We start from the raw sequence: 14,500 nt of genomic DNA, 5'->3' as shown, positions 1-14,500 counted from the left end.
TTCTTTCACGCTAGACACTTTTGCGGAGGAGAAGAAAGAAAGGGCACAAGGCTGGCTCAACTGATGGAACGTGCACTTCTAGTCTCACCCTTTCCAAGATGCACAGAAGATTCAGATGGTGCAGGTTTCTTGAGGGAGGCATTAATACTTTCTAACTCTTTTAAAAAAGGCACCCCTATTATTTACAGCGGAAAGCACGTGTGTTTTTAAATTTTTTCACCTATAGAAACATGCTCTAGGGGTGTTTAATTCATCTTCCCTCCTCCACACGTGATCAAACTTTGGAGACGGTCTGTTGCGTGGATTCACAACACGGTTTCCATCTCTCGTGCATGGAGCATCCATAGGTGGGTGGTTTTTGCATATTTTCTCGTCTTTTCTCGCGTAAAAAAGTGTGTTTTGCTCTCTTTATTTTCTGAAATTCAGAATCGGTACACAGTTTTCTTGCAGCACCGCCTTCTCTAGTAGAGAAATCTTACTTTGAGAAGCAAATGGCCAAACTCCAGGTCGATTTACAGGCTGATATTCAGTAGTTGCCGGAGCAGGTGATACTCCTCTAGAGGGCAGTGATTGGCTCAGCCCCTACTCCAGCTACAATTGTTGTCGCACCTTCTTTCACGCTAGACACTTTTGCGGAGGAGAAGAAAGAAAGGGCACAAGGCTGGCTCAACTGATGGAATGTGCACTTCTAGTCTCACCCTTTCCAAGATGCACAGAAGATTCAGATGGTGCAAGGTCTCCTGAAGAGGAAGGCCCTTACTTGGAGAAGAGAACTTAGGGATAAACCTACTACTTGGGCCGATATTGAGACAGTTTCGCAACAAATAGCTCCAGGAAAAGGATGAGTTCCATGTTGTGTCCAAGTTTGCAGACTTGGATATGCGCAACATGTCTTTTGACACGTATCTACAAAGGTTTAAGGAATGTGCAGGGCACATGGATGCTACAACGTTATGCAAATTCTTTATCCGTTGACTTGCCCAAGATCACAAACTCCAAGTAAAGAATAATCATAGCACGATGCTTGAGGATGACATCAAGTATGCTAGGATTTATGAGGAGACTAGAATCAAAAACAAGTCTCTCAAAAACCTCACACTCCAAGCAGTTTCCAACGTAAACGCAAGTTTAGGTTTCACAAGGCTTCACAGAATAAGGTGATTCAAATCCAAAGAAAGAGAAGAAAACCACCAAGATGTCCGAACTTTCAAAGCTGGTAGGTGATTCATTTCCGGCCAGAAGGGCATAGGTGAGCGAGTTGTCCGTAAGCGAAGAAAGTGGCCAAGGCAACTCATGTGAATGAAGTAAAAGGTAACCCTAAAATCTCTTCCGTTGAAACTACAATTCTAGATCATAGTGCCTGCATGGTATGTAGCTTCAACATGTTGGTCTTCAGTCCCAATGATCTTATACAGATTGTATGGATCAGTATTGGGGAAGACTGTGCACATCCGTTTTTACCCTGGTAGTACTCACAACTTCGTTGATGCCAAACTTGTGCAAAAGTTGAGAGTGGAGACATAGCCAAGTGATCATGTTTATCGTGTTCTCAATTGCAATCTCTATCCAAGTTTACATAGAGCCCCTAGATTTCTTGATTATGAATCTAGATAGGACTAATGTTATTCTAGGAAAGGACTAATGTTATTCTAGGAAAGGAATGGTTGATGTTCGTGTCAATTGAAAGGGTCATACTTTGTCTTTTGTTATGGAGGTTCTTCTGATTTGTCTCAAGGGTGAATCGTGATTCTAAGGTCTCATCCTCAACTTTTGTAAATTCAGTAGAACGTCATAATATAATTGGAAATTCATACTATGAGATTTTTCGGTCTATTCTTGATCCCCTTTCATCTAATGTTAATTGTAGTTTGAATTCCGTTAAGTTGGATGCTTGGGAGACACACGCTTTAGAGGACATTAAGACACATTTTGCTGATGTCTTCCCTACTGAATTCCCTTAAGATTGATTTCCTTCCAGGATCTCAGCCTGTGAGTATAGCACCTTATAGGATAAGCCAGCTAGAAGAGGATGAGATTGCCTGACAGTTCTTGGAATATCTCAAGATAGAACAGATACGCAGGAGTAAACCTCCCTGCCTTTGAAGCACAAGAAGGACAGTACTTGGCGGATGTGTGTGAATTATAAAAAGTTGAACAAAGTTATGATTAAGAATAAATATCCTCTTTCCAAAGAGGATGATTTGATAGATGGTACCGCCTATTTTACGAAGATTGACCTTCGTACTAGTTATCACCAGATAGGGATATCCGAGGAGAATGTCTATAAGACAGGTTTCCATACACGATATGGCCATTACTAGTTTCTCATGTTATGAGTGCTCTTGCTAAGTTTCAGCAGATGATGAATGATCTCTTTCGAGATTATTTGGGCAAGTCGTTGTGCATTCTTAGATTATATTTTAGTTTATAGTCATACCAGTAGTCTTGGGGATTCTGAGACGGAAACAAATGTATGCTAAACTGTCTAAGTGTGAAATTGTAAGGAGCTCATGTACCTAGGTTATTGGATTTCTCGTGATGATATGAGCATCGATCTTGAGTGGATCCAGAAGGTGTAGGACTGACCGGTTCCTCAAATAGTGAGGCAACTATGGGCATTCTTGGGATTCATTGTCTTTCTTAAAAAGTCAATGAAGGATTATTCGAATCTAACTGTTCCTTTCATGAACCTTCTTAGAGGACAAGGACGAAAGTCCAATAGTCCTATTACTTGGAATGAGAGGCTTGATGAGGTTTTTCGTAGCATTGCATGCAAATCTATCAAAAGTGCTCAAGATAGAGCATGGTTTTATGCTGATAGGAAGCATTCACCGAGGGAGTTTCCTAAGGGAATGCTTGTTTATCTACGGATACCCAAGAGTTTCGAGACGTTGCAAACAAGAAAGGTTAGGAAGTTGTCCCCTAGGTACTATGGACCTTATCGGATCCTAAAAAGGGTTGGTGAGGTGGCTTATAAGTTACAATTGCCTCCTAATGTAACAATTCATCCAGTTTCTCAGGTGAGTAGACTCAAGGAGAAATTGGGAGCTGAGGATAACGATGTTACGTCTTAGGAATTGGTAGATGTTAAGCACTTGTCCTTTGTTCTACATGAGCCTAAGCTTATACTAGATTTCAGGGAGAAGAAGCTTAGGATTGAGTTGATCCTTGCGTATAAGATCAAGTGGAAAGACAAGGAGGTGGAGAACTTGACTTGGGAGATAGTTGCTAGTTTAAAGCAGAGATTCCCTGACTTTGTTTCCTGGAGAAAAAGGTCTTAGGAGGGAAAGTATGTTATGTACCTAACACTAATCCTTGGGATTAGGTCCTAATCTGGGCAAGGTTGGTGAGAAATAAGATAAGGAGGAAGGCTGCAGGTAGGTTACCGATGGCTAGGGTAGAATATTATTAATAATCCATAGTTACTGGTTATTTATGACTGGTATAGTAGCAGTAGTCACTATATATATAAGTGACTTATGGGTTATTTTGTTCATACGTTGTCTCACTTGACAGATGGTATCTGCCTAGACCAGAGTAGTCTTACTCCTGCCGTTGACATAGCAGTTTACAGGAGGTCTTGCCCAAGGTCCCCGAGGACAAGCTCTGCTGGTATGGTACACGAGGGCTGACTGGCTTCGTCTGTGGGGAGTAGAACCTTAGCCCTTGGCTCGAGAGAAATTCTTGATGGAATCTACGGTTGGGAGGTGAGTTTGCCTCCACCCTTCTATGTGTTCTAACCTTGTGTGATTAGCTTGTGCGTCATGTGATCTTATGGGAGCTTTGAATGCAAGGGTTAGTGATTTTCTCCATGATGACAATCCATGTGCCGTGTAGATTTTAACACCCATGATAACACATTATATTTTTAATAGATCATGCAATTTCGAGCATGTGAACAACCTTTATAGCTTTAAGGCTTACAATCATAGACTGCATAGGAACCAGCCCTTATGGAGGAGAATTTACACCTGAAACTTTTAAAAGGTTATTTGACCTTCTTTTGAACAAAACTCGAGTTAAGAAAACAACAATGGTCATTCTCATTAAAGCGCATGTGTTGGGGGGAAAATGATGATAAGGTTTACTACATGTTGAATCTACCAAAATCAGCATTTTTTTCCCAAAGCCATAGAAGGGCAATTGGTTACAAGGAAATCAACTCATCTATTCCTTCCACATGAACAAGAAAGGATCTTAAGTAAAAGGCAAAGGCGTTCTCAGCATATAAAAATGCATAGAATAGATGGCAAAAAAAAGACAAACACATTCTCAACATATGAAAATGCATAGAATAAATGGTGACATGAGAGAATAGACCATGAAATTTTCAGCTTGGGAAGAAGAAACCACCAAAAAATTTGTGTTTTCAAGAAGGTATGTGAAGTTCCTCCACCTAAAGCCTACCGTGCTAAGATAATAAGAAGTGGCCCAGAAAACAATTTTAAATCAAAAAATCCCAGGTATAGGGCTAAGGGATTGATTACAAATCAATAATCGTAGTATTATGGCCAATAGAACACATCATATGTACAAGTATGTTTATGATTTCAGACCAAAAAGACTTATGCATGCAATCATTCGAGTATGATGCACCACATGGCCATTGGATTCTTGAACAAGAAGGATGGCATCACATGTACTAATCAAACGCTATATACCCGACCTAAAAAGAAAACATAGTAATGCATAGATTTATACTCACGAGACTTGTAGCATGCAACCGGTTTGATAGTGTAACACAGAGCAAGGCCTTATTTACACCTTTATGTTTGAGTTTAAGAAATCCACTTTAATTCTTGAACAAGAAGATAGAGCTCTAGAGAGAGAAAATGGAGTCAACACCAGATTGGGTCCCAACTATCCATTTAAGAGTCCCCTCTTGCAAGCAGGAGTTTTTACTTTGGAGAACAACTTTACGGTGCACTTATACAAATGGCAAGAAGAGTGAGTTCTTCCTGTCAGAAATTCACTATTTGGACCATATAGTGTCCAAAGATGAGATTCGGATGGATCTAGACAAGGTCAAGGCTATTATGGAATGGCCAAAGTTGTCACATGAACTCTGATTTATAGTGCATGGCGACAAGATGGCTCATCATCAGTGCAACACTATATAGCAGTAGAACCCTTTAGGATTTGATATTTGTCGTACGTCGTGACCCCATTGTAATCCTCAGTCCAGGATATGTCAGGCACGAGCTACGTACGTCATTCCTCAGCCTTAGAGAGTGAGTGAGTGAGTCAGTCAGTCAGTCAAATCCCTTAACCCACTTGGAGAGAATCATTCGTGCATAGAATCAATAGAAGCCTTAGGGTTTGCATCAAATCATGCTTACATATTGCATATCATTCATCTCATTTGCACATAGACCACTGCAGAAGTCTTGGAATATCATCTACTATTTTTACCATATTTTATTAGCATTTATCTGGCATTTTTACCATATTATTCCAACATTATCCATTTATGCAAGTCGTGTAGCAGTCCGCCAGCTTTCAACCAGCCGACCAACACATGAGAAGCATATAATTAGCATAGCCTTGCAATCATTCATTCCATCTCATCTCATTGGAGTTGAGCGTTTTCATCCTTCAGCACAAGGAGTATCAACGCTTGATCATTCAGCCAAACATCATCAAAACGCAGCAGCATCAGCATTCAGCCAGAAGAAGCACTTCAATACCTTGTGTTTTCAGCATACAGACACTTTTCAGCTCTCATACACCTCATCATTTTGCTAAAGCCCTATCGTTGAAGGTAAAACGCATTCATTCATTCATTTGCAACACATAAGCACAGCCTAGAACAGTCCCAACAGCCCCTTCTCTCAGCCTCAGATTTGCAGCCTTCCTACATTCCATTGGAAGAGTGCATAGGCTTGAGATCGGTCATCATTGGTGCTTCTGCAGCCATGTACAGTTCAGCCCGACTCTTGGTATTTCAAAGGTCTTGTGTTTGGCTTATCTACAGTCCCAAGTTAGTTATAAAGTCATTCTCTTCAAAGATAATAAAGCAAATACTCCTAGCAATAGGAGGGGGGCCTTCAGTGGGTAATATGGGACCCAATAAGGTGTACAAATCTATCTCTCTCTCTCATCTCTTATAAAGTGGATTGCTAAAGACTCGCGAAACTCAGAATAGAGAAGGCGGTATGAGACTTTGTGTGACAGGATTCTTCATTACGCATAATTCCGCTCAATGTTACATTGGTATCACATTCAGCTTGTCCACACACACCGCATCCTAGCGTGAGAGTATCCTTGGATGGTCATACTTCGCTCCGGCACGACCACCGACTTCAGTAACATGTCTACAGAGGAGAGTACACATCAGCACGAAGACGTCTCCCCCGAAGGATACCTTGCTCTTCCTCCTACCACATATACCATAGCTCTACTCCGAGCATCTTATGGAGCATCTCCAACTCTTGGAGGCAACAGTAACAAAACCCACTCCTTCAATTATCCCCGACTTTGTCACCCTCTTCTTTAAGATGAAACAACAAAGACGAGAGAATGAAGCCAGACGGCGGGAAGAAAAAGCACACACATGGGACTATGAGGAAGCCCAATGCAGGCTTGAAGAAGATCAGCGTCAGGCTAAACTCGCCGCTCGAGAGCACCAACGAGAGCTCGATCGAGAACGCATGTTACTCGAACACCAACTGGAAAAGGAGACCTTCCATTTGAAATATCAGCACCTCTCTTCAGTTTCCCCACCCATAGGTGCCACGAGCCAGCATCCCGCGACATCAACAACCGTCATCCGAACTCAATAGAATTTTAGCAAGATTGATGGTAAGTGTGATCATTTAGCTGTCAATAAATTTATTCATCAAGCTTTTGGGACTGAGTCAAGCTTCCCCCTCTGCTTCTTCGGAATGTGAACATATGCATCACTCCCAAACACACGGAAATGGCAGACATCTGGTTTCCTGCCAAAATACGCCTCAAAGGGAGTCATGTTCGGTACTGAAGTCGTCGGAGAACGGTTGAGGATATGGACAACCGTAGCCACAGCCTCTCCCCAAAGTGGACGAGGAAGATCATGATGGTCCAGCATTGTCCTCGCCATCTCCACCACAGTCCACTTCTTACGCTCAACTACTCCATTCTCTGAAGGCAAACCTGTATTGGCCAGCTCCCGCTTAATGCCATGTTCCACACAAAACCACACAAATGCATTGGAAGAAAACTCTCCTCCTTTGTCAGCCCGAAGAGTCTTTATCTGCAAGCCACACTCTCTCCCCACCATCACATGCCACTCCTTGAACCAAGCAAAAGCTTGGTCCTTCAATGAAAGAAAATAAACCCAAGTGAATCTGCTACAAACATCAACAAGCAGCATGAAATACAAAGAACTTTCCAAGGATGGCATCTGCATAGGTCCACACAAGTCAATAAGTACCAACTCCAAAGGTTTCAAAGCCCGCCTGGAAGCTTGCTTCAGAAAAGATTCCATGTGCTGCTTACCAAGAATGCAAGAACTATAGCGTACTACGTGGTCGGGTAGTAGGAGGTTTTGTCCATCCATTCGAGATTCCCTAAGGAAAGTGGAAAAGTATATCCATGGACTTTATCACCAAACTACCTAAAATGAATTGAGGGAATGATTCAGTTTGGGTAATTGTGGGATGCCTAACTAAATTGGTTAAATTTATTCCAACTAGAAACTATGTGAAAACATCTAAGCTTGCTAGGGTCTTTATATCGAACATCTCTACAAGCTATATGGTCTGCCCGTAGATATAATGTCTAACAAAGATAGGAAGTTCAATAGTCACTTTTGGAGAAAAGTCTTCAAAAAGTTAGATACTACTCTGAGTGTGAGTACAGCTGATCATCCGCTATCTGATGGTTAAATTGAGAGAGTCAACCATATTCTAGAGGACATGTTACGTGCGTATGTCAGTTAAAATCAATCTGATTGGGAGGAGTATCTGCCACATTTGGAGTTTGCTACAGCCCAGACACACCTCCAGAAAATAGGGAAAAATACACGGAGAGTGAGGAAAAATGGGAAGACACTAAAACGGGTGGGCACACCCACAATAGAGACCCTGACATAGTGTACAGACAGGAGATGGTGCTAACACATACATACTAAAATTCAGTTGAGTTCGGATGACGGTTGTATTAGAATTAGTGCATCTCAGTGTTATGGGGTTGTACATTTATTCTGGGTATTTTATATATTTTCTCCATGTGTAGCTGATCGTGAAGCAGTCGGCCAATTCTAGGAGCTGTCGGCTAGTTCCCAAGTCACTATATAAGGAGTCCACAATCAATCCATTCCCGAGCACATTGTTCAACACCTCTGCTGGCTATTGCCATTGTAAAGCTTGTTGCTATTATAAAAGGTGATATTTTCCAACTCTCTCCATCTTCTTTGCTCTCTCTCATTGTTGTTCTGTTTATGCTTCCACCTGTGCATTCTCCAACATGGTATCACTCGCTTAGGTTCAAGCTCCTCCATCATTCTGCAATCCGCCTGTTATCTTCTTTAACTGTACTGTGCGTTTTGCTTCCATAGCTTCTCCTTCACTGACAACCAATGGCTGCGTTTCTACATTCTACTGTGTTTTCTGGTCCAGCCAGCCATTTGTTTGCTGTCGGCCAGCCTTCTTGGCTTCGTTTTCTTCCACAGAGGCAAGCTGTGGAGTTTCCTGGCTGCGTTTTCTTCTACAAAGGCAAGCTGTGAAGTTTTTGGCTGCGTTTGTTGATCTAGCATCAATTGATTGGTGAGTTTCTTGCATGTGGTGTTGCCGGACTAGTGGCACTACTTTTTTCTTCTTCCTCCACCAGTCCCTACCCTTCCAGTAGGAGGTTCCCGATGGTTCTTGGAATGTTTTACTGTTGTCTAGCCTCTTTCTCTCTCAGGTTTGAGAGGGGGCTGATTGTTCCTGGTGCGTCGCTTCGTTGGAAAGCATTCGAGAGGAGTCTTGGAGAGCTGAGATTTGTGTTCTTTGTTGTTGTGGATATGGCTCCCCCCTTACGATAACAGTTCTGTTCAGGCACGCACTTCAGTTCAAAAGAAAGGTCAAAGTCGTTGCTTCTCTTGTGGGAAGAGAGGACATCTGTCCAAGGGTTATTTGTCCAAGAAGAAGGACAAGACCAAGGGCAAGTCTTCATCTCAAAGAAAGGGGCAAAGATACGACACACGACATTGATACAAATTATTCTAGTACCACCTCTAGGGCTCCCAAGGCGCTTCCGTCTCAGGAGGACCCATATGGTTCACTTCTCTAGTATAGATGCAGTTCCCCCCATGTGCTTCCAGCCAGACGAGGCTTGTGGGCGGGAGAGAAGGCTGATTGCAACTCCACTTACTTGTGCATGGGGACCGTGATTCGGAGTTCCAAGCATTAGACATCTAGCAGAACATGGTTATCTTTTGTGTAGCAGAAATCATGAACTGGATCTGTTCCGAGTACATTGTTCGAGTCTTTTGGGACGTGATGTGTTTTCCGTCCACTGTTGGGGATTATAGACGCGGTGTGTCCAGCAACAACATCTATTCTTGGAGTTCATTGCACACTTGTGTGGGAATTCGTAGCCAAGCAAAGTTCCTTGTTGTTCATGGTGGCATTTTTGTTTCGAGGAAACAGGTTGGTGAGTGCTCTCTCCGAGGTGATTCCAATATTCGTAGTGCTAGAGGGTCCATGGTTGCATCTTCATCAACTTATCTTCTTTTAGACTCTTGCACACTATGAGCTGCAAAGGGAGTGTTAGAATTACTGCATCTCAGTGTTATGGGGTTGTACCTTTATTCTGGGTATTTTATATATTTTCTCCATGTGTCGTGGAGCAGTCAGCCAGTTCTAGGGGCTGCCGACTAGTTTCCAAGTCACCTATATAAGGAGTCTTCCCATTGCTCACTTGATCAACCCATTCCCGTGCACATTGTTCAACACCTCTGCTGGCTATTGCCATTGTAAAGCTTGTTGCTATTATAAAGGTGATCTTTTCCAACTCTCTCCATCTTCTTTGCTCTCTCTCATTGTTGTTATGTTTATGCTTCCGCCTGTGCATTTTCCAACAGGTTGTTGATGTCGTGGGTATCTGGCTAGTGGCACCTATGGGTGAGGAAATTGAAGAAAGGGTGTGCTAAAATTTCAGATACAAGGCCTCCTTTTTTCGTTGGTGTTTGAGTAACATTCGCTCTCAATCAAGCTCTCGTTGGTGCCCCCGAGCGGCGAGTTCAACTTGACGCCGGTCTTCTTCAAGCATGCGTTGGGCTTCCTCATAGTCCCATCTATTTGCTTTTTCTTCCCGCCAGCTGGCTTCATCCTCTCGTCTTTGTTGTTCCATCTGAAGGCTTCTACTGACTCTATATGCATGAATGATTCTCTCCAAGTGGATTTAGGGACTTGATTGACTGACGGACTCTCTAAGGCTGAGGAATGACCTACGTAGCTCGTGCCTCACATATCCTGGACTGAGGATTACAATGGGATCATGGCATACGACAATATCAAATCCTAAAGGGTTCTACTACTATACAATGGAGCACTGATGAGGAGCCATCTTGTCACCATGCACTACGTTGCAGAGTGCATGTGACAAGAAATGCTGCTATCAGGCTGGCATGTAAAGTTGCCAATGTCTACTGATACTGGAGTTGCATGGCTTCCCAATCTAGCTTATGTTGATGCTCCAGTGCAGGGAATTCTGCATGCGCCGATCTTCTTCAGTGATGCATTTGGTTTTCTCAGCCTTCTGTTCTCAAAAGTTCCTACATTTTGTTGCTCCACCAGGAGAAGCATGCCTTCAATTTCATGGGATCCTTCTCTTTAGGTTGCTCTTTAGGCTTTTCTCCCTCTTTTGCTTGTTGAAGTTGCAACTTTTAGCAGTCTGTTTTGCTCCACAGCTCTTGGATGAAATCTTTCTTGCTTTGCAGAAGCCTTGGTTCTTCTTTGGTCCATGGGATGCTCACTTTAGGTAGCCAAGCTAGGTCACACCTAGAAGCTCTCATACCAGTGTAGCATGCAGCCAGTATGATTGTATAACACAAAGCAAGCCCTTCTTTACACCTTTATCTTTGAGTGAGTTTAGGCAGTCCACTTTAATTCTTGAACAAGAGATAGAGCTGTGGAGAGAGAAGATGGAGTGTCGACACTAGATTCAGTCCCAACTACCCACTTAAGGGCCCCCTCCTACAAGCAAGAGTATTTGATTTTATTGCTTTTGGAGAACTTTACAATGCAAACTTTACCAAGAACTTACCGACAACGGCTGACTGTGGAATGCCAAATGCAAGGATGAGGTAGACCAAACGTTGGCTGAACCATCATATGGTCAGTAGACAACTTAGAAGCACTTTGGAATATATATGCACACCCAGATCTGCTCAGGGAATGCAGGACTGATGGCTGAATACTAAATATAACTTATGTCTGCCTTGAACTGTAGCACACCGTGGTGCTCTGCTGTAGAGATGTATGCACAAGTCAAAAGAATCAAGCACACATGACCACTACTGTGTTTCACTGCTGAATTACGCAAGAATGACATGATTTATGAATGGGACTGAAGGTCTGCTTATATATGACCCCTACTACAAGTCGGCTAGATCATATGTTGTCCGCTTGTTTATAATGCCCACGACATGCTGAATTTTCTGTTTTTATGCATGTGCCTTCACACGTGTGGCTACGGGTCTTCTACTGCTGGCCGACTGGACCTTTCCCATGCTGCTGGCTGAATAAAGCTCTCAAATGTTGGGTTTGCTAGGTTTTATGCCATGGGCTGGCCCTTGGGTATCCCTTATGTAAGGCTTCCAAAAGCTCACCAACGGCTAGCCTAAGCCTTTGCTTCTACATGCTTGCTACATGCTTCTACTCTAGGATGACCTAAATGCTACGTTCTCTAAGTGGGTTAAGTGACACATACCGACACCTAAGGTTCCAGATGTGACCTACGGAGCTCAAGCCTGACATGTCCCTGGACTGGGGCTCACAACGGGGTCACGGCATACAACAATTAAATCCCTAAGAGGTTCTACCGATGTACAAATGTAGCACTGATAATGAGCCAATGTATCACATAGCACCTCGGTGCATGGGTGCATGTGAAGCCAAGTATGATAAGATACCATCCACTTTGTATCCATCAGTGAACAGCTCTTGAACTTCATAGGATAGCGACGGCAAACCTTACCCTGTACCTTTCTTTCCTTATGTGCCAGTATATGCTCAGGAATAAGAACCTCGTCAAGTTCCTCCACTTCCATCTGAGCCTCATCTGATACATCCTCAGGCACCCAAAACCTACTTGCACTCCACCCAAGTGATAAGCACAAGTCCTCGATGAAGCATAGTAGATCACCACTGCTAAACATAGAAAGAAACTGTCTTCCGAACCCATGAAGCCTCTATGAAGATACCACCAGTGACAAACTGTCGAAAGCCATAGCCTTCAACGCATCTCCTGCACCATAACACTTCAACTGCTTCTTGTTCCTGGCCGACTACTTCTTGTCCTTGGTGTCTTTTCTCCTGAGCTTCATCTTCAGCTCTTGCTCTTCACCTCATATAGGCAAAGACACACAACCCTGCACTGTGTCCTGCACTTCCTTTTCACTTTCCTCATGTTGAAGCTTTTGATGTGACAACCACGGGCTCGCCTCCTTGAGAAAGTCGTCGATGTCCCGACCAAAGCAACCACGGACTCGCCTCCTTGAGAAAGTCGACGATGTCCCGACCAAAGCAACCACGGACTCGCCTCCTTGAGAAAGTCGACGATGTCCCGGCAACGGAACCTTGAAACCGGCCTGACGGGCGGTGAAACAAACACTCGCACATAAAACACTTCAACGCCCTTGAGGCCCTAGAAAAGGAAAACAAACAGGAGGAGCTAGAGTGCTCCTGCAAACAGTACACGGACATCGATTGGGCCCAAAATGCAGTGGCGCCCCTTGCGGTATTTCTTTAATTGATTAAAAGAGCTTTGATTACAATAAGGCTGGGAACTCAGCCATCACAGTAGAACCCCTGAAGCCTGCAAAGAACCTGCATCATGGCTTCTTGTCCACTTGGCATCCACAAACAAGTCCAGCCATTGTTCACATCGAAAGACTCTCTCACATTGAGTCTGCATACAGAAGTTTTCTCCTATGATCAGAACTGCCACAACCATCCATAGCCTCTCACACTATGAACAGCATCACACCCTGTCACATCCAGTGCTCTGCATCACAACACAGACTCCCAAACTGTCTCTCAAAAGAGAACTCGTATCACAGCACAGCATACCATACGGTCGACACACCTGTACCAACCCTCTCTACCTTTCAAGGGTACTATCCATCTCTGTCATGGATTCCCTGTCCCCTGCCCAATCAGTAGCAAGGCTGTACCAAACATGTGTCCATTCCTGTACCTTCTGCCTGCATGTGACCTATCTCCTGGAGAAACCCAAAAACATGTTTCCTCGAGAATCCTACGACCTGTTTCCACATGAAACCCTTAGGCCTGTTTCCCTTTGAAACTTCTGTCCTGTTTCCATACAGAACCATTCATGGCACCATTCAACAACAGTGCCAACAACAGCATTCATCAAGTTACCTGTTCCCTCATGAAACATCTGGCAACATAGAGATGCCCATAGCTGTAGGTCCCTCTGTTCCTTTCTAGCAGGAAGAAAACAATCTGCTCCATGAGCACGCAGCCATGCGAGCTTGCATCACTCCCATGCCAAGAAACATAACCAATTGACCTGTACTTGCAGCCAAAAACCCAAGTACATAGCTGAATTTGCAGCCAAACAAAAACAACCCATAAACAGTCCCGAACCAAAAGCAAAGAGAAGCTGAAAGTTCCATCAGTTAAACGCCATCGACATGATGTCTATGTTCATGGAAAACCAGCCCCTCTTTTCTGAAAAAAAAACACGGCGTCCTCCAAAAAGCACACACATGGCCTAGCTTTCTATGCGCCGCCTGTACCCTGGTGATGCGCCGCCTGCAACAATACTCAGCCTGCAGCCACCTGTACGAAATAGTGTGCAGCTGCCACCTGAATTCAGCTGTCGTACAGCCTCCGTACTGGACTGTACCTGCTGTCCGTACAAGCCTGCAATTACTGCCTGCACCAGCCGCCAGCCCAAAACCTGCACAGTAGGCGCCAGAACCTGCAGCACCCATACCCTGGTCGCCAGCCCCGTCTGTACTTTCAGCCGCCAGTAAACATGCAGCCACCTATTCCGTACAGTACTCAGCAGCCTGTTCTGTACAACCAGCAAATCTATAGAGGTACTCTCCATGCAGGTGTGTTTCTCTTCTCCTCCACGTAGCCAACATGCACGCCTTTCCAAAAGCAAGAGAGAGAAGCAAGAGAGAGACGTGGGCCTCCAAAAGTGGAGTAGTCTCTAAAAATTGCCTTGGGGTCTCTCAAGGTTTTAAAACCTTCATATCTTTAATTTTTCCCCACCAAAGGTTATAAAACCTTTTTAAATTAAAGTCTCTTTGCCCCCTTCACACTTGGGGTTGTCCACACAT

General features: G+C 43.8%; 1 protein-coding gene across 8 annotated transcripts in view; it reads right to left on the bottom strand.

Annotated features, from left to right (window-relative positions):
• TOP3A (topoisomerase 3alpha) overlaps positions 1–14,500 on the bottom strand; it is a 192,042-nt gene that overhangs the window by 160,364 nt on the left and 17,178 nt on the right. The gene's annotated exons all lie outside the window — the stretch shown is intronic.

Source organism: Cibotium barometz, chromosome 51, assembly GCF_041138505.1.
Source record: "Cibotium barometz isolate CiBa-2024 chromosome 51, ASM4113850v1, whole genome shotgun sequence".
Lineage (NCBI taxonomy): Eukaryota > Viridiplantae > Streptophyta > Polypodiopsida > Cyatheales > Cibotiaceae > Cibotium > Cibotium barometz.
Note: the sequence above shows the minus strand (reverse complement) of the source record. Positions and strands in the feature narration are given on the sequence as shown.